The 20,642-nt window shown below is 33.8% G+C and overlaps 1 pseudogene across 1 annotated transcript; it reads left to right on the plus strand.

Moving 5' to 3' along the window:
* The first annotated feature begins 245 nt into the window (after positions 1–245).
* On the plus strand, positions 246–17,745 carry LOC103272024 (annotated as a pseudogene). Its single transcript, XR_505094.2, has 6 exons — positions 246–969; positions 2,298–2,446; positions 6,378–6,509; positions 9,375–9,462; positions 11,776–11,995; positions 17,425–17,745. The product of XR_505094.2 is annotated as a UDP-glucuronosyltransferase 2B4-like (transcript).
* Positions 17,746–20,642: the final 2,897 nt, after the last annotated feature.

Consider the following 20,642-nt stretch of genomic DNA (forward strand, 5'->3'; position numbering starts at 1 on the left):
GATCATTGATATTAACTGGATGATAGCAATTATAAACAAAGGGACATTGAACACACTTGTGCAAACTGGAGGTCATCTACCTTTTGTTTGTCTCTCTGCCATCCACATGCTTAGACTGTTAATATAATGTATTTACTTTGCAGTGTAAGAGTTGTGTTTTAACTTCTTGATTGATTTATCCTTGATTATAAACATGAAAAATGGAGATTGGAACAGTACTTAGAAAAGGAGCTTTGTGTTGTACCATGATGTCTATGAAATGGACTTCAGTGCTTCTGCTAATACAGTTGAGTTGTTATTTTAGCTCTGGGAGTTGTGGGAAGGTGCTGGTGTGGCCAACAGAATACAGCCATTGGTTGAATATGAAGACAATCCTGGATGAACTTGTCCGGAGAGATCACGAGGTGACTGTATTGGCATAGTCTGCTTCCATTCTTGTTGATCCCAATAAATCATCCACTATCAAATTTGAAGTTTATTCTACATCGTTAACTAAAAATGATTTTAAGGATACTATCATGAAAATTGTCGATGTATGGACACACATTCCAAAAAATACATTTTTGCCGGATTTTTCAAAAGTACAGGAAGTGTTGTGGAAATTTTCTGGCAAAGTCAGAAAGGTCTGTAAAGATGTTGTTTTGAATGAAAAACTGATGAGGAAACTACAAGAATCCAAGTTTGATGCCATTTTTGCTGATGCCATTATTCCCTGTGGTGAGCTGCTGGCTCAGCTACTTAAAATACCCTTTGTGTACAGTCTCCGCTACTCTCCTGGCCGCAAATTTGAGAAGTATGGTGGAGGACTTCTGTTTCCTCCTTCCTACGTACCTGTTGTCCTGTCGGAATTAAGTGATCAAATGACATTCATGGAGAGAATAAAAAATATGATATATATGCTTTATTTTGACTTTTGGTTCCAAATATTTGATATGAAAGAAAGGGATCAGTTTTACAGCGAAGTACTAGGTAAGTAATGCTTTCAGTTGGTAGCATGAAGATGTAACTCTCTTGTGCCTTCAAAGGTGCATTTGTATCAAAGCAGAGTATTTTACTTTTTTGGTAGTAAAATGATGTAATAAGAAAACGAGATTGTCTATAAATCTCATAAATATTATGTAAAGGCTTTTTTACATTGCCAGTATTCTGTGCCAGAATTACAGTGCCAGAATTCTGTGACTAGTACTCAATTCATTCCAGGAAGTCATAAACCTATAAATTAAAGCACTAGGGATTTCTTTAAGCAATCACTCATCAATTTTACTGTAAATTTTGACAACTTAAAAAAGTAATTAAACACATCAAGAAACATATTGCTGAACGCAGACATGCAGATTAAGGAGTTATACATTTTTCTAGGACAACTATTTATGTACCATTAAGAAAGTTGTTTCTCCTATGATTAACCAACACATCAAGTTTCTCCTTGTATGTCTCAGTTTTCTTATTTAGAAGTTAAATTATTTCCCACATTTTCTTCACAGTTGAGAAATAGAATGCCTTTATCCCCCACACAAAAACTGATACAGGTAATTTGAGATTTCTGACATCCCCACACTCCTTCACTAACAGCTCTGAAATCATTGGTTTAAGGTTGAAAATCTTGTTGAAGTGTAAACATCAAGTTTTTAAAAAACATTTTTAAACTGTTTCTGCATTAAGAAATATAGGAGTCAACTAAAGTTGAAAACAAATTTATAGTTCAATAATTTCTAAAAATGTTCCAACCGTCATTTGCAAATAGATTTACTAAAAAACTAATATTACTAAGATCTTAACATGAACCAAAAGCAGTAGTAAATACAAGAATTTTAGCCATACTCTCAAAATACTCACTGTTTACTTGAAGTACCAATGATCAAGGGACTAGTTGAATGAATTATGGTTACTAGATTAAGTTTTTCTTAGAGACTGTCTTCATGGATACAGTAAAACTAATTGTTCATGAAGTTCAAAGTGTTGTTTAAATGGATATATGTTACTATTTCAGCTTTAGAGAGTAAATGCATTTTTAATTCTCCATGACCTATTTTAATAATAGTTTATGATTGTGAATATACTGTTATGATGTAAGAGACAAAATTTCCTCTCCCAATTGTTTGAATAGTTTGCCTATCTTACTAATACATATGAGCAAAATAATATAATACCTGAAAATTAGATGTCTATGAATAAACATATGTATATTACTTTATCAAAGCATAGATACTTTATACATATTTGGCTTTGTGATTTTAACTTTTTTTCAGAAATATTCCCTTTGCCAACTTCCTTTTGTTTGTTTGTTTTTCTATCAGGAAGACCCACTACATTATTAGAGATAATGGGAAAAGCTGAAATATGGCTTATTCGAAGCTATTGGAATTTTGAATATCCTCGCCCACTCTTACCAAATTTTTTTTTTGTTGGGGGACTCCACTGTAAACCTGCCAAACCCCTGCCTAAGGTAGACATATTCCTGTTGGTTTTGTTTGTTTTTTTTGAGTTTTCAGTGGGAATAATCATAAAGTCTTCATTCAGAGTGTTCGACTTGCAGTGAAAAAAAGATGGAAGTGGGTGTGGTAAAGCAGATTACAAATAAAAACTCATATATTTCTAGACTATCACAAGTATACAAACTTTGTTATCAATACAGAATAAAGAGGGATACTAAAAGGACTATGAAAATAGGGCTAATTTAATTAAAGGCTTCATTATGCCACAAGTAAGAAAGCATTGGTCATTCATTCAAAGTGTATTTGTAAAGTGATTAGTACAAAACACAGGTAAGTGTTGCATTTTCAAGAAACAAATTAGACACAATTTCTGCCCCACATATCTTACATTCTACTTTGAAAGAAAGATATAAACAAATAATAAAAATAGTGTGAAAAGTATTATCTTAAGAAACAATAACAGTGCCAAAAAAAGCATTCAGTGGGAATATAAAACATTTTTGAGTCATTGATAATTAAAATAAGAATGGAACAATGTAAGGAATGAAGAAGAATGAGGTGGACACACACACACACACACACACACACAGAGAGAGAGAGAGAGAGAGAGAGAGAAGCAGGTAAAATAGTGAAGAATTTTATCAAGACTCAGAGTTTAGTTTTGCAGGGAAAGACTGAGTAGGAAGCAGATAATGTTGAAGAAGCAAGTTGGAGTCAGATAAATATTAGGAGTTGGAAGTATTAATTAAGGGCATTTGGGAGCTACTGGAAAGAGTTAAAAAATAGAGAGATATAATCAGATTTCCTTTTTAAGAACAGTTTCCAAGTTGTCCAACAGCTTGGTTTGCAGAAGGGTCAAACTGGAAAGAACAGATCATTTAGGCAGTTTTGCATGAGTTCAGGTGACAGATGATAGAAAAGTGTACTAGAATTTTGATAGAGACAATCATGCCTACTTTTACTATAATAGCACTGACTTCATATTGCGCTGTGTGGAAAAAATATTTAATAGATATAAAATACTTAAAATGTCTCTGCACATAGTCAGTAATACAGAAGTATTATTAATGTTGTAATTATTGTTATTTTTATTATTGCTACTAATGCTATTATCTATCTAACATGTTCCAGTCCCTTGAGATATCATTACTCATTTAATAGAAACTGTTTAACCAACACATCAAGATTACATTCTCTTGCAAAGTCCTATATAACTGATATACTATGGACTTGTTTTAAAGTAAATGTATAAGTTCTGGCAGTAAGATAAGCAAGTTAGAAATTCTAAAATTGTTAGTGATAAGGATGTTCATCAGTACTACGACTTAAAAGGAAAACAGTACCTCACAATATACGTGTGTGCCTTTAACAATATTTGCAGTCAAATGAAATGTTTACTTGATTTTACTCAGTCATTTAAGCCATTTTTCACTGAGATACCAAAGGTTACCATTTTAGAACATAAAGGGATGCTTTGCCTTATTAGAGCAGGTGTTTTTTGCCTTACAGCCAGCTTATAGTATACCTCATTAAAGCTCCTTTGGGAAACTTGTGTCTTGACATCATAACTACCTGACAGAGAAGCACAGAGAGAATGAACAAGTCATGTATAATAAAGATCAAATAATTTTTATCACCTATATATGAAAAGTGCCCTTAGTTGACAATAACAAAGAAATTTAGTCAACATATAGAATATTTCCTATGAAGTAACACAAGACCTAATTTGTTTTAAAGTAATATCACACTTTTATGACATGTAGAAAGACAGCATCGGTTACATTGTTATATAATCTCTTAAAAGATTATGTTTTTCTTCCTTCCTATTAACAGAAACATAACACTGAAATCTTACTTAATAGCTAAAGTCCGATTATCTATGCTAAATGCAAATTTTATGGGCTTTACATGGTAACTTTCTTGAAGAACAAAAGCTGAGTCAAGATTAAAACTGTATGTAATCTAACTCTATTCTTAAAAGATTGCTCCATTCCCATTAAGGGAAAATGATAGTGCCAGAAGGAGGAGAAAGAGAGGATGGAGAGTTCGAAGACAAGGAAAGGATGGCTACCAGTACAATTGTGATATTATTAATCAGCAGAAAGATTTGAATCCAAGTTGAGTTGTGAAATCTGTTCTCTTAATCATTTTTTTATGCAAAATAATTGTTGCATCACATTGTTTGCTCCCATAATGAATATTAGATTCTTAAATAATTTATATATTTTAAATATAAGACAGTTGGCAAAATGTATCAGGTGTTTTAAAAATGCATGCAGTCATTGTCTTCATAATGTATTCATATCCAGCCATACAGAGAAAAAATAAATCAAGATAGTCATAAAATAAGTATTAGCAGTAATTAATCTTAAATTCTGGAATGGTTAAAAACTTACACTATAAGCACACCATACCATTACAATAACTTTATCAAATAATGTTTAATTACACTATCAGTCATAATATACATTTAGCTGGAAAATGAGACACAAAGTGATAAATATAATAAGATTATAACCTTTTGTAGGATGAAAATGTGTATGCAATAAGCTTGAAATTTTCTAAATAAATTTCACATATGTATAATGAATTATATAACTAAAATAAAAATCATAATGAAAACACAGGTTTTAAATTAGTAATATCATTGAACAGAAATTATGGACTTTTTATTTCCTTTTATACACTTTTCATACTTTTATAAAATTCCTTAGACTGATTTTGTATTTTTTTAATAAAATTATCACAGAATGAAAAAACAACCAATTCCACATGAGAGATGAATCTTGTAGAGAGAGGTTGAAATAATTCACCACTGTGTGGATGACGGTGTCTCTGGGCAGCAAGTCAGTGAGATAAAACATTGAACATAAGTTACATTAAATGTGACTACAGGTAACTGAAATAAAATAGAATACTTGGACACCCCATGGATTATCTGGAGTAGTAATACAATGACTGACACATTAAATCTTATGTCATGAGGTTAAAAGTCATATTAAATTGCCTGAGCCCGCGGGTTTGAGACCCGCCTGGGCAACTTGGCAAGAGCTCATCTGTACAACAAATCAAAAATTAGCCGGGCGTGGTAGTGCGTGCCTGTAGTTCCAGTTACTTGGAAGGCTGAGGAGGAAGGATAGCCGGAGCCCAGCAGGTCGAGGCTGCGGTGGCCGGGAGCGGCCACTGCACTCCAGTCTGGGTGACAGAGTGAGACTCCAACTCAAAAAAAAAAAAAAAGTCATATTAAAAAATGCTTGGCAATATATGGTCTGCACGACCAAAGCTTAGAATTTTTTTCTTTGTTTTGTAATTAACCACCTAAAAATAAAATGATTACACCATGATTAGGATAAGAAAATTTTAAATTTAAAAGTTGACACAGATTGGGGAACATAAATCAGAATAATTCCCATCAGTCAAGGAAATAACACTCATAGCTCTAGGCTATAAGAATTCTGTAGAAAACGCACCTGCGATCAACACGAGTGATTCAGTACCAGGACAATATCAAATTAAAGCTAAGTGATACCACTTTCCAGGAATCATACTAATTATGATTAGTAATCACAATGTTATAAACAAGGGATCTGCATATAATATCTTCAAGCATCATATTTTCTGACTACTATGTAATAGCTTTATTTCATTTTTCCCTTATACACACACACACACACACACACACACACACACACACAAGCACACACACAAACTTGTTTACACAAATACCCGCAGGAGAGTCCATCATCTCATATTATACATCTCCTTCCCCTGAAAAACTGAGTAGTTGGGTCCGTTAAAACAAATGACAAAACAGCTGTTACTCCAATAATTCCTGATAATACATGATTTTCTCTCCTTAGTTATTTGCAGCAATTCTTTCAAAAGTGTTTGCTGTTCAGTTGCTTTGCTTTTTATGTGATGGAGTAAATTATGTCTTCACAGGAAATGGAAGAATTTGTCCAGAGCTCTGGAGAAAATGGTATTGTGGTGTTTTCTCTGGGGTCAATGATCAGTGATATGACAGAAGAAAGGGCCAATGTGATTGCTTCAGCCCTTGCCCAGATCCCACAAAAGGTTTGATAAAGTGTCCGAAGGTGGAAATCTACTGAATGAATCTGTTAAACTCTGTAAATAGTTCAACTGTAGAAATTTCCTGGCTGAAAGTTTAACTATTAAGATTGCTCTAATTATTTCCTTTATCACCTCAAAACCAAAAATATACATGAAAGATTTTTAAATAGTACAGAGTATGTTTTTGATTGATAATAACTAAGGAATTAACATTCATTATGATCAGAAAGAAATCTATTTAAGAGGTGCGGGTGAGGTTTTGGTATTACCATGGTATCAGTAGCAGGTACACAGCAATTACCAAACTCTGCCCCATAATTTGACCCTTTTCTTTATAGGATTCCTGAGGACACTGTACACACTACAGATGTTATCAGAAAGGAGTTAAATTTTAATGAGTCATTGCACTAGCAAAATAACAAGATGCAGGTATTACAAAGAGTCTAAAACTCATCATGCAGTTTAAGCTTGCCAGGTAATCTTGCCTCTTGTACTTCCTTTACATTTTGTAATAGCCCTATCTGTATGCTCTTCAAGGTTCTATTCAGAAAAAATAAAAATAAAGTGAGTTGACAAACCACTAGTCCAAGAATTCACCTGGTCAGTATGATTTAGAGAAAGAGAAAAACCACCCATTGTACTGAACTGGACTTACCAATGCCTGAAGCAGAAAGATGCAAGAGAAAGGGAAAAGGTGGATCCTGCCCTTAAGGTGAACTCTGTGCATTATAAATTTGGCCACACAAGGACCCTGCTCTGACCAACAAATTAACCCTGCCTCTCAAATGAAGAAGCAAAAGAAAATATGGGAGGTAGCAAAGCAGAAGGAAGCCGTGCATAGGAAGAGATTCAGATGACCCTCCATAAAATATAGTAGAACTTATTTTTTAATACATAGAATAGATCTGTGATCTTTGTGTATTTGTGAGTTGCTTTTTAGTCTTCTATCTGACATAGCCTGCTTCTAACGGCCTACATGTTCTGACAATTAAGTTCACAAACTCATCCTAGAAAAGGTGCTACATACCTCAGTGCTGAATAGCACTAGAGTTACTTTGAAATACTTCCCTTGAATAGCTATGCACTGATGCCAGTCCCTGGTTCATTCATCAAAGCAATTTTGGAACTCTTTCTGGAATGGCCATCAGAGCCATTACCTTTGCTGTCCTAAATGTCATCAACATCTTCCTTTCAATATCTCCTTTATCTTTGATTAAAGAAAAAAGTCATCAGGGGCCAGATCAGTTGAGTAGGAAGTGCTGAGTGGCGTTTATTATTGTTGTTGCTCCAATACAATTATTTGTTTATTGACTAAAGACACCCTCACAGACAGTGCTGTGTAAGCTAGTGCATTGTTGTGAAGGAAGAGTTCCTTGGGGACCATTTTGGCACACACCTTTCTCATGCCAAGATTTTCAGTTTCTCTATTTTTATTTGGTCTGCTATGCTTCTCAAAGTCAGCCAGCAATTGTGATGCAGAATTCGACACATTTTTGGTTGTTTTAGTCGGTTCTGCTTGTTACTGGTTGTCCTGACCTCTCTTCATCAGTGATGCTTTCTATCTCCCCAGAAAACATTTAATCCATTTGTACACTGCCATTTTCTTCATAGCATTATCCCTATAAACTTGAACATGTCCCTGATTTCACTTCCACTCTTGCCAAGTTTGACAAGAAATTGAATGTTTGTTTGTTGCTCTAATTCAAGTTCCGACATTCTTGTGACAGCACAAAAAAGCATACAACAATAAAAAATGCCATTCAGCAAGACAGTGCCACATGTTGACATAAAAGCAGCTGTGAGACACTGATATACTATACTAAGGTTATGAAACCTTACTGAGTTGTTTGTACAATGCTGCCAAGCTAAGCTCACAGTGACAAGTTCACAAACTTAATTGTCAGACCTCGTATGTTAATTTTTTTGCTAAAAACATAAAGATTTTTAACACTCATAGCAAATAGAAGTTAAACCCTGTGAAATATACATTTCTTAGTTTATAAAGATTTCCTTGAAATTTTAAAATCAGTACTTCAGCATAAAATGACTTAGAAATACCAGAACATATTTATCACTGTTGTTAATGATTGGCAGTGCATTAAGTGTTAAGGATCAATTAAGCAATATTTAGCAAAATACAATTTTTAATTTTTTTAACCACTACATTGTCATTCATGATAGCAACATGCTCTTCATATCTATAGTCTAAATATATTCAAAATTTTCCATATTGATAGTACTCTGAATTTGTGTCAAAAATTGCCACTTTGAAATTTTTCTTGCATACTTGTATAGCACTTAATAATTCGTAATCTAAGAGAAGTTACAGGATTACTTCTGCATCATTAATTTATTTCTTACAAGTAGCTCATTTCATAGATTTGATTTTTAGTAGACCAAAGGATGTCAAACTCTAATAGACAACTTATAGACAAGTAGATATAAGCAAAGTACTTCCAAGTCACTCACAAATAAGTGAACAGGTTAATATTAAATTTGGAAGATTAAAAACTAGTATAAAATACATAAACAAGGTAAACATATGGGTCTTTATTAATTTATTGCTTTTTTTTGCCCTAGAGTTATACTGATTGCCTAGCAATTTTGTAAATACTTCAGTTTTTCATTGATAATCTCATTTGTCTAAGCTACTATGTTTGAATTGATTATAAAAGCAAAGACATAAAATGTGGGTATTCTATTTACTTCAAACTTTTAGCATCTCATTATTTAGCATTCGTTGTCCTCATTTTTACCTTTTTATATGGAAGGGATTTAACTAGATGATTGTTAATCTCTTTGGAATTCTAGTGTGCTATGATTTTATAGTTTCTCTCATGGAACACGATACTTTCTTTACCCTAACAGGTTCTATGGAGATTTGATGGCAAGAAACCAGATACTTTAGGACCCAATACTCGACTGTACAAGTGGATGCCCCAGAATGACCTTCTTGGTAAGACTCTGGAACACAAACACTGAATACATGAGTAACAACCAGTCAGAGTGGTGATAGTTCAATATGAAACAAGCTTATTATATGTATTATTTAAAAACAAAAATAAAACCTAACTACTTTATATTTATTTTCCAGTCCTGGGGCTAGAAAATAAACTATGGCAGTTGACATTTTATTATACACATTCACATTTTTTATTGCCAGAATCAAAGTGCCTTTATTTCATCTGTAATTACCTCTCACAGTGAATTTTTCAATAACTTTCTGGATTGTCCTTCTACCTCAGATTTCTACAACTTTACACCTGTCCTTTCCCTCCTGAAATATTATTTCAAATGATGCTAAAAGTAACAGTTCTTCTATTACCAGTGTGATTCTCCCGTTTCTATGATCATAACCCTCAATGTTTGCTATAGAGTGGTGACACATTTCATGATGAAGTGTGGTTTGTCCTTTTCTGATTGCACCACTACCACCCACTTCCTGTTGCCCTGGACACCCTACATATGAGACTCAGTAACTGTACTATCTCTTTAACAGATCATTTTTTTACATGCCCATCCTCTTTCTTTTTCTTCTTTTTTAAAAAATTATTTTATTTTAAAGATTTGGAGCACAACTCTGATTTAGGAATAGAAGTGGTCATTGTACAGGTAAAGTTTGGTCTTAACTTTGGTCCCCACTTTGCCTGGTTTGAAATCAGGTACCCTTATTAATGTTATGTCCTCCTCCCCTTCACCCGGTAATTTTTGGCTACTGTGAATTCCTTTCTTATAGTATTATTCCATTAGGTTTATAATTTTGCCTTTCACATTTAGGTCTTCAATCCATTTGAAGTTTGCTTTTTAGTATGATGGAGTTGGGATCCAAACCCATTTCTCCATATTGTGAGCTGCTATTTTAAAAATTGAGAAACTTTATTATTATTATTTTTATTTTATTTTGAAGATGAGGGGTACAATTCAGGGTTAGGTATACAAATGTTCACTATGCAGGTACCCTTGTTGATGAGGTGTGCCTTTCCCTCCCCTGGCAGTTTCCCACTAGTGCCAATTCCACCCCCTCCCTCCTTTGGCAGTTTCTAATCACTGCCAATCCCTTTCTTATAGTAATATGATAATTGTTCAAGGTCTGCTTATGAGTGAGAACATGTGGTACTCAATTCTTTGTGTCTGTGATAGGTCACTCAGTATTTATAGACCCTAAGTCCACCCAAGTTGCTGCAAAGTTCATAAGTTTGTCCTCCTTTATGGCTGAATAATATTCCAACATGTATATACCACGTTTTTTTATTTTTTTTTTTTAATACAGTCCTCTTTCAATGGGCAGCATGGTTGGTTCCATATTTTTGCTATTGTAAATAATGCTGCAATAAACATACATGTACATTTATCTTTTACATAGAGTGATTTGAGTTCCTCCAGGTATATTCCCAGTAGGAGATTGTGGGTCATTTGGGAGGTCAATTTTTAGATCTTTTAGGAATCCCCAAACTGTTTTTCACAGAGGTTACACCAGTTTACACTCCCAACAGTGCAGAAGTGTCCCTTTTTCCCTCATCCTTTCTAGTATCTGTTGTTTTTTGAGTATGAGAAGGAAATCAGGGGTATCCAAATAGGAAAAGAAGTTAATTTATTCCTCTTTGCAGATGACATGATTCTATACCTCAAAAACCCAAGAGAATCTGTCAAAAACTTCCTTGTACTGATAAAGGACTTTGGCAAAGTCTCAAGGCATAAAATCAATGTGCAAAAGTCTGTTGCATTCCTATATACCAATAATAAACAAACAGAAACCCAAATAAAAAGCACAATTCAATTCACAATAGTAACAAAAAAAGAAATACCTTAGCATCTCCCTAACCAGAGAAGTGAAAGACCTTTACAATGAAAACTGCAAAACACTGCTCAGAGAAATCAAAGATGGCACAAACAAATGGAAAAATATATTTTCATGTTCATGGATTGGAAGAATCCACATTGTTAAGATGTCCATCTTTTTTCTTCTTCTTCTTTTTTTTTTTTTTTTTGCACATTTAAAAAAAATCTAAAATGTGCCTTTGCATTTTGTCTACCTGTTAATCTTATGTTCAATTTTCTAGCCTCCGGTCACCCCCTTTTCCATGTACCCTTCGCTTTTTTCTTCAACATACATAGGTGCTTCTGCCTCTGAAATCTGAAAGCAATTTCAATGATGTTTGAGATGTATAATAATCTGTTATCCATGAAGCACTGAACCTTACATAGACTTCTATTGCACATTTGTCATTTTATTCCTATCAATAATTTTCTAAAATTTATCCAATCCTAGGTCATCCAAAAGCCAAAGCTTTCATAACTCATGGTGGATCCAATGGCATCTATGAGGCCATCTATCATGGGATCCCTATGGTGGGCATTCCTCTATTTGCGGATCAACCTGATAATATTGCTCACATGAAGGTCAAGGGAGCAGCCATTAGCTTGGACTTCCACACAATGTCAAGTACAGATTTGCTTAATGCATTGAAGACAGTAATTCATAATCCTTTGTGAATATAACTTATTTTTTTTACCAGGTGGTATTTATAGATTGGTCCTCTTGTCAACAGTATTAGTTTCATCCCTTTTTTAAGAGGCTAATTTTGAAAATAATTAAATGATTTAACTAACCTGAAATTGGTTTTTACCTTTGATCAGTTCTTTCGATGTTGCATTTGAACACTGTACATTTAATGGGTAACCGATTGGAGTAACAATTTTCTACACAGAGATAGTTTTAAAATTATAAAGATAATATAAAAGACACATTTTTAAAAATGACAGAATCCACAGTAGAAACAATGACCTTGAAGAAATATGATAAATATTTAAATATCTAAAATTTCTGAAAGTATAACTTTTTCCTTGCTCTAAAATTTATTTTTATTTTAGCAAATTTGATAATGAAGTACTTTGCAAAGCATAAAATTCATCTATTTAAAGTATAAAATCCAATTATATTTAGTATGCTTACAGAATCATGAGACCATCACCCTAGAATAATGTGAGAACACTTTCTATCAAAATGAAAGAAACCTCATATGGCATAGAAGTCACTTCCCATAACCTTTAACCCTAAGAAAACACCAATTTACATTCTTACTTTATAGAATATTTTTTCTGGATATTTCATGTAAATGAAATCATGCCATTTGTGATATCTTGTAAATTGCTTCTTTCACTTAGAATATTTTTATTTAAATTGTTTTTAGTTTCATTCATGTTGTGTGTAGTCACACTTCTAATTACTGTTAAATATTCTATGGTATGAATATACCATATTTTATTGTTCAATTTATCAGCTCATTGGCATTTGGGTTGTTTCCAATTGTGGCTATTAGGAACATTACTATACGTGTCTTTGCATAAACATATGTTTTCATGTTTTGGAAGTAGATACTATAAGTGGAATTGCTGGCTAATAAGGAAACTTTAATTTTAAGAACAGTCAAATTGTATTTCAAAGAACTTGTACCATTCCACATTACCGTCAACAGTATAGCAGGGTTTCAGTTCTTCCACACTTGTTACCATGTCTCTCTCTCTCTCTCTCTCATTTTTATAGCTGTCTTAGTGGGTGTGAAGTAATCACTCGTCTTGATTTGCATTTTCATTATGGTTAAAGATGTTGTACATCTTTATATGTGCTTGCTAGTCATTTATAAAACTTACTTGGAAGAATTTCTTTCCAAACTTTTAATATTTTTAAACTTGGTTACTTGTCTCATTGTTGAGTTATAAGAATTCTTTATATATTATGAATACAATCCCTTATCATATGTATACTTTTAAAATACTTTCTCTCATTCCTAATGGACTTTTATGTTTTAAATTTTTTGGTGATTCTCTGTGAATAAGAATGTTTTAAATATTTAATAATTAATTTTTTCCATATTCCAAAGGAAATAATGTGGAAAATTTTATGCCGAGTCTAGTTACCATCAATTTTGCATTTATTACTACTACCTATATATTATATAAGGAGAATACCAACCAAAGAAATATTTTTAAAATACTTTATTAAGATGAGAACAGTAGAAAATGAAAGATAAACATACTTTTAAGAATGACAGGAAGCCGGGCTCGGTGGCTCAGCCTGTAATTCCGTGCCTTTGGGAGGCTGAGGTGAGTGGATTGCCTGAACCCGCGGGTTCAAGACCCGCCTGGGCAGCGAGACCTCATCTCTACAATAAATCAAAAAATCAGCTGGGCATGGTAGCGCTTGCCTGTAATTCTGGCTACTTGGAAGGCTGAGGCGGAAGGATCGCCAGAGCCCAGCAGGTAGAGGCTGCGGTGGCCGGGAGTGGCCACTGCACTCCAGTCTGGGCGACAGAGTGAGACTCCAACTCTTAAAAAAAAAAAAAAGAATGACAGGAATGGATTGAAAAACAAAAATAGACCAGGTTCGGTGGCTCAGCCTGTAATCCCAGCACTTTGGGAGGCCAAGGCGAGTGGATTGCCTGAGCCCATGCGTTCGAGACCAGCCCGGGCAACTCGGGGAGAACTCGTCTCCACAATAAATAAAAAAAACTAGCAGGGTATGGTAGCGCGCACTTGTATGTAGTTCCAGCTACTTGGAAGGCTGAGGCAGAAGGATCACCGGAGGAGGCCAGCATGTCAACACTAGGGTGGCCATGAGCATGACTCTACACTCCAACCTGGGTGACCAAGTGAGACTCCAACTCAAAAAAAAAAAAAAAAGAAAAAGGTTGGACAAATAGAAAAGAAAATATAAAAGATGGCAAATTTAAGTGTGAATATACCAATACATAATTAAATCTAAATACACATTTAAAAAATACATAATTTACTGAAGCCTGTGAAATAGTTGAACTGATATATGGTGAACCATAAGTAAAAACTCAATATACATGCATGAAAAAATTCAATATAATAAAGAATATATAGTCCAGTATATAGTCCAGCCATAGTAAAAGTAAGTTAGAAATTGTTTGAAAAAAGATAAAATAAATTTCTCAATTTTGAATATTAAAAAATATGTTTCTAAAAAAATTAAGGTATAGATATTTAAACTAACGTTATATTAAAAGAATATGTATAACATAATTATTAACAATGTCCAAAAAATCATTAACAACCCAAATGTCCATTGATCATAAAATAAAGAGATAATCTGTGGTATTATCAATCAATGAAACACTACACAGCAATGAAATTAACCAACAACTGCTACACAAAAAAAATGAGTACATATTGTATAATTCAGTTACAGAAGCAAGTAAAACTAATCTATAACATTAGAAGTCAGGATAATGCTTAATTTGAGGACAAAAGTAGTGACTAAAATGGTGTAGTAAGGCAGAGTTATTCTAAATAGGTTGATACCTTATATCGTGATCTGAGCAGTAAGCAAACTGGTTTCTTCACTTCAGAATAATGTTCAAGCCGGGCTTGGTGGCTCAGCCTGTAATCCCACGCCTTTGGGAGGCTGAGGTGAGTGAATTGCCTGAGCCCGCGGGTTCAAGATCCGCCTGGGCAAATTGGCGAGACCTCATCTCTACAATAAATCAAAATGAACTGGGCATGGTAGCGTGCACCTAAAGTTCCAGCTACTTGGAAGGCTGAGGTGGAAGGATCGCGGGAGCCCAGTAGGTCGAGGCTGCGGTGGCCGGGAGCGGCTACTGCACTCCAGTCTGGGTGACAGAGTGAGACTCCAACTCAAAAAAACAAAAAAACAAACAGAAAACGAGAAAAATGTTCAAGATAATCGTAAAATTTTGAACTGTTCACTTGGTATTTATACCTTTATCTTATTTATTTAATGCTCAAATGTTTACTTTGGAAAACATGTATTTAAAAATTTCAAGATTCCAATAGCAAAATAAGCACCCAACAATAAAGAAAATTCTATGAGTGTTAATGTAGTCAAGAAAATACTGTCTGAGAGGTAACATTTAAGGGGAAATCTTCAAAAAAGATAGAAGCAACCCTTAGGTTGTTGCAAGAAAAAAATGGACCAAAAGAGGAAGAGAGACGTTAAGTCACAATACATGTGGTAGCTTAAAGAATAGAAATCCAATATCTCTGTGTGCAGGGGAATGCTTCAGGAGAAGTTGCCAACGTTTGACCATTGTAAGGTCCTCTAAACCAGAGAGCAGATTTAGATTTTGTTGTTAATGTACTGAGAAACCCGATGAAAATCCTAATCAGAAAACTCTCATAATGTGACTTTTATTTCAAAACAATTATTTTGGCTTCTAGATGAGAAACACACAGTATAAGACACAAGAGTAAAGTAGAAGCAGAAAGATTGGTTAAGAGGCACCTCACTCACCATGGTACACGTCATTCTTAAAAACTTAAAGATGATTTTTGTCAAATTGCATTTTTACTATCTTTCTTACAGCACTAAAAATAGCTTGTAATACTTCCTCTACTAGAAAAAAATTAGCTTCCCCTCTTGACCTTCAAAAATATTTGGCAACGATAAAAATCCCAATTTAAAAGCCAAATTTTCTGTGATAATACAAATCAAAATGCACAAACTCTGCATCAATTCTTTGACATTTACTTTGAATCATTTGTGTAGCACTTTTCAAAAACGTTTCATGGACTTGAAGCATACTTAGGCAAATTAAATTCCTTTCAATATTGATTTTTAAAAAAAAAAATATAGAGACATGAGGTAGAAGTGAGGATTAACTACATAAGTAGACTGCATGCAGTTGAAGTTCAGGCTTCTGACTGGCCCTTACTACCCCCTGGTAGTGGACCAATTACCCCATGTATTGTCAGGTGTCTCCCCTACTAACTGCCTCATCTAGCAGTGCCCAGCATCTGCTGATCCCTCCCTTAGTGCTAGTGTGACTAAATATTCAGGGTCCACTTATGAGAGAGAACCTGTGGTATTCAGTTCTTTGTTTCTGTGAGAGTTCATTTAGTATGATGGTCTCCAACTCCATTCAATTGCTGAGAAGTTCATGATTTTGTTCTCTTTTATGACTGTAATAATTCATTGTGTATATGTACCACTTTTTTTTATCCAGTCTACTTTTGATGGACAGTAGGGCTGGTTCCATGTTTTTGCCACTGTGAATAAAGTGGCAATAAACATGCATATGCAGGTGTCTTTATTGTAGAATGATTTGAGTACCTTTGGGTATATTTCCAGGATAGGGATTGAAGGATCACATAAAAGGGGAATTTTTAGTTTTTTTAGGAATTGCCACACTGCTTTTCATAGAGATTGAACTAGTTTACACTCCCACCAACAGTGTAGAAGTGATCCCTTTTCTCCTCACCTTCACCAGAATCTATTGTTTTTTGACTTATTAATGACAGCAATCCTTACCCAAGTTAGGTAGTATCTCATTGTATTTTTGATTTCCTTTTTTCTGATAATTAGTGAGACTGAGTATTTTTCATATGTCTGTCAGCTGCTTGTACGTCATCTTTTGAGAAGTGTCTGTTCATGTCTTTTGCCCACTTTTTTTTTTTTTTTTTTGAGTTGGAGTCTCACTCTGTCACCCAGACTGGGGAGTGCAGTGGCCGCTCCCGGCCACCGCAGCCTCTACCTGCTGGGCTCCGGCGATCCTTCCGCCTCAGCCTTCCAAGTAGCCGGAATTACAGGCATGCGCTACCACGCCCGGCTGATTTTTTTATTTATTGTAGAGATGAGGTCTCGCTGCCCAGGCGGGTCTCGAACCCGCAGGCTCAGGCAATCCACTCACCTCAGCCTCCCAAAGGCGCGGGATTACAGGCTGAGCCACCGAGCCCGGCTTGCTCACTTTTTAATGGTGTTATTTTTTCCTTTCATTTAATTTAGTTCCTTGTAGATCCTGGATGTTATGCCTTTGCCAGATGCATAATTTGCAAATATTTTTTCCTATTCTGTGATTTGTCTCCCTGCTCTCTTGATGGTTTCTTTGCTGTGCAAAAGCTTTCAGTCAGTGTTGATATCCTTATGTTTCTCCTTCAGATATAAAGAGAATGCTATGAGATTGTCAAAAATTCAACATGATCAGCCAGTGAAGCCCCTGGATCAAGCAGTGTTCTGGATCGAGTTTGTCTTGCGCCATAAAGGAGCCAAACACCTTCGGGTTGCAGCCCATGACCTCATGTGGTTCCAGTACCACTCTTTGGATGTGATTGGGTTCCTGCTGGCCTGTGTGGCTACTGTGATCTTCATCATCATAAGGTGTTGCTTGTTTGTTTTCCTGATGTTTGCTAAAACAGGGAAGAAGGGTAAAAAGGATTAGTTATATCAAAGGCCTGAAGCTGGGATGCCTGTTAGATAGAACTCCTCCAATTTACTTCATCAAGAAGAGGTTGTAATGTTGGATTCCCTTTCTCTTGTGACAAAATATCTTTTCACAACTTCCTTCGTTCAGTCAAAATGTGTTTTCCAGGGATTTAGCACCTATTTAAATGTTAGTAATATTTCATGTTAAAGATTTAAACACTAGAAAAAAGTTAAAATAAGATAACACCGTAAGTTTATGTTTAAATTTATCATTCAAATCCACAAGTAAAACAAAAGGTTAATAAACCTATTTTTATACATTGTAGATGGACATAAGAACATTAAGAAATCTATTCACAGTACCAATATTGTTTTGAAAGAACTAGAAATAGTTTGGCTTTATTTTGATCAGAATGTTGTTTCAACTGTCACTGAAGAAATTATTCAATAATTAAATTTGTAAATGTCCCACTTTTTCTTTTGTTAAAGTGAGACTAGTAATGCTGCTTGCCTTTTATGATGCATCTAGTCTCAAATATAGAAAGACTTGTACCTCTTAAAGCTTAAATTGTTTCCTAGTGGAATATATGTGGAATTAGAAATATAGCAACTCCTATCTGCTTCCTACAGTAAAAATGAACTACAGTGTCTTTGGGTTCACAAGTCAGTTTTCTTTCTTGAAGGCCATTTAAAAAGATTAACTGGAATGATTTTATTCCAATTTTCAGTCTTTGTAACAGTTCAAGTTATGAAAATAGAGGCACTAAGAGACCTAGCAGAATTTCATTTTATTTAAATGTATACATATATATACATATATGAATATGTGTATATATGTGTCCATTTTTAAAAAACAAGACACAGCATCACTTAACTACATCACAGATATGCTGTGCTATTCAATGTTTGTGAAGACAGTTTGAAATGATTATTATTCTATATATAACCATATTTTAGATGATCATCTCTAATTTTTTCTCTTTCCACAGAAGCCTGTTGATCTATCCCTGTCATAACCCTAATATAGAAATATTAAATTATTTAGTTATAATTTGGCTATATTATAGCTATATTTTAAACATTAAATTATTTGACTATAATTATTTGACTATAAATAGCATAGTTATCATTTTATTTTGAACCTAAGCACACCATGACTAACTATAATCTGTAACAATGCAAAAAACACAAAAATTGCATAAATTTTGTGGAAAATAGTCAAATCAAACAGAAAATTCTATAATCTGCACATCAAGGAAGCACTGTACAATCCCAGTGGTCCAGGTTGACAAAAACTCAGCTGTCTTTTTATTATTATTATTATTATTTATTTATTTATTTTTATTTTAAAGATGTGGGGTATAATTCAGGATTAGGTATACAAATGTTCATTATGCAGGTACTCTTGTTGATGAGATGTGTCTCTCCCTCCTCTAGCAGTTTCCTTCAGCTGCCAATCCCATCCCCCTCCAGTTAAGTCTCACAACAAATATTCTTCAGCTGAAGACATAAGTTGAAATATATATTATTTTAGTAAAATTATTAAAATTATATATACAAACATTGATCCCGAGAAAATTATAGAAAGAGCTTATAAGAGAATATTCCATACAAATCATCTAGTTATTGATATATGTATTTTTAAAAAAATAATATAGTGCCAAGGTTCATAGTGTTGTTTTATCATAGATTTAAACCTGAATTCATTTACATTAACCCTATCTTATATCACACACACAAATAAGGTTGGTATCTATTTTATAGTGAGAATTTCTATACATCTCCAAGTAAAAAAGACAAAAAGTCCAATATAAAAAATTTATGGAAGGTATGAACAGGCAAGTCAAGGTAAAAATGGACAATAACATATAAAAGATGACAAAGTCATTGATGCTCAGGAAAATAAAAATTATGTAAATAAATTATTGTCCTTGAGAAGATTTGTAACCTATAAAATCCTGAGAAAACTATTTTTGAGAGAGTATAGTGTGGAATATCCTTCTCAAATCCTTCTGTTTAAAGTATATTCTGACATTTTATATTTAGGAAACTGTCATGAAGGAATCCTTGAACATGAGCACATAAATAAACAGGTTAACTCCTCCAACACTTAAGTGGCTATCAGTTAATAAACACACATATCTACAACAAAAGTATGTGTATGGCCATTAAGAGATCAAGCAGCAATCGTAGGCAACGTTACTGAATGTTTTCTCTGTCACATTGTTACATAAAAAAGCAGGTTACAACAGAACAATGTCTTATTTGTTGTAAAATAAAAATATATGTAAATGTGTAAAAGCACAGAAGAAACAATCTAGAAGAATACACAGAACTCCAAGAATTAATATTCTAATTTTTACTCTATAATTACTTCAGAGTCTGACTTTTCACAATGTTTTCATATATTAATTATATGGTTTAAAAATTTGTGAAATAAACATATCAGCTCAAGATTTGATATCATATTATTAATTCATTAGTGCCATTTAAAAATTTTGAATTGGCCATGTTTCTGTCAAACTATTTATTTACTTTGATCCTGTTTTAAAGATACCTATTACAGATTTAAAGTATCTTTAAATATAATACAATATTTTAAATATTACAATAGTTGTAGAAATATATATTCATACAATTTTTATTATTTTTTCTTTTATCATTTTAAATATTTAATGAATTTCACAGTAGCTTGGTGACCTTTGTTTCCTACTTCAAAAGGTTATGCTTGTGTTAATTTTGAGACATGTCTATAAATACTCCGACAAACTTCCTATCATGTCATATTCCCCACTTTGAATGTAGCTGCCTCAGAAAAGAGTGCAATGGAAGTGAGGCAGCTTAATTTCCAAGGCTCTGATGGAAAAGATAATGCTTTCTCTCTCTCTCTCTTCTCTCTCTCTCAACCTCTCTCTCTTAAAAAAATGACTTTCTTTTTAATCTCACTACTACCC

Source organism: Carlito syrichta, unplaced genomic scaffold, assembly GCF_000164805.1.
Source record: "Carlito syrichta isolate Samal-C Ts95f unplaced genomic scaffold, Tarsius_syrichta-2.0.1 Scaffold312077, whole genome shotgun sequence".
Lineage (NCBI taxonomy): Eukaryota > Metazoa > Chordata > Mammalia > Primates > Tarsiidae > Carlito > Carlito syrichta.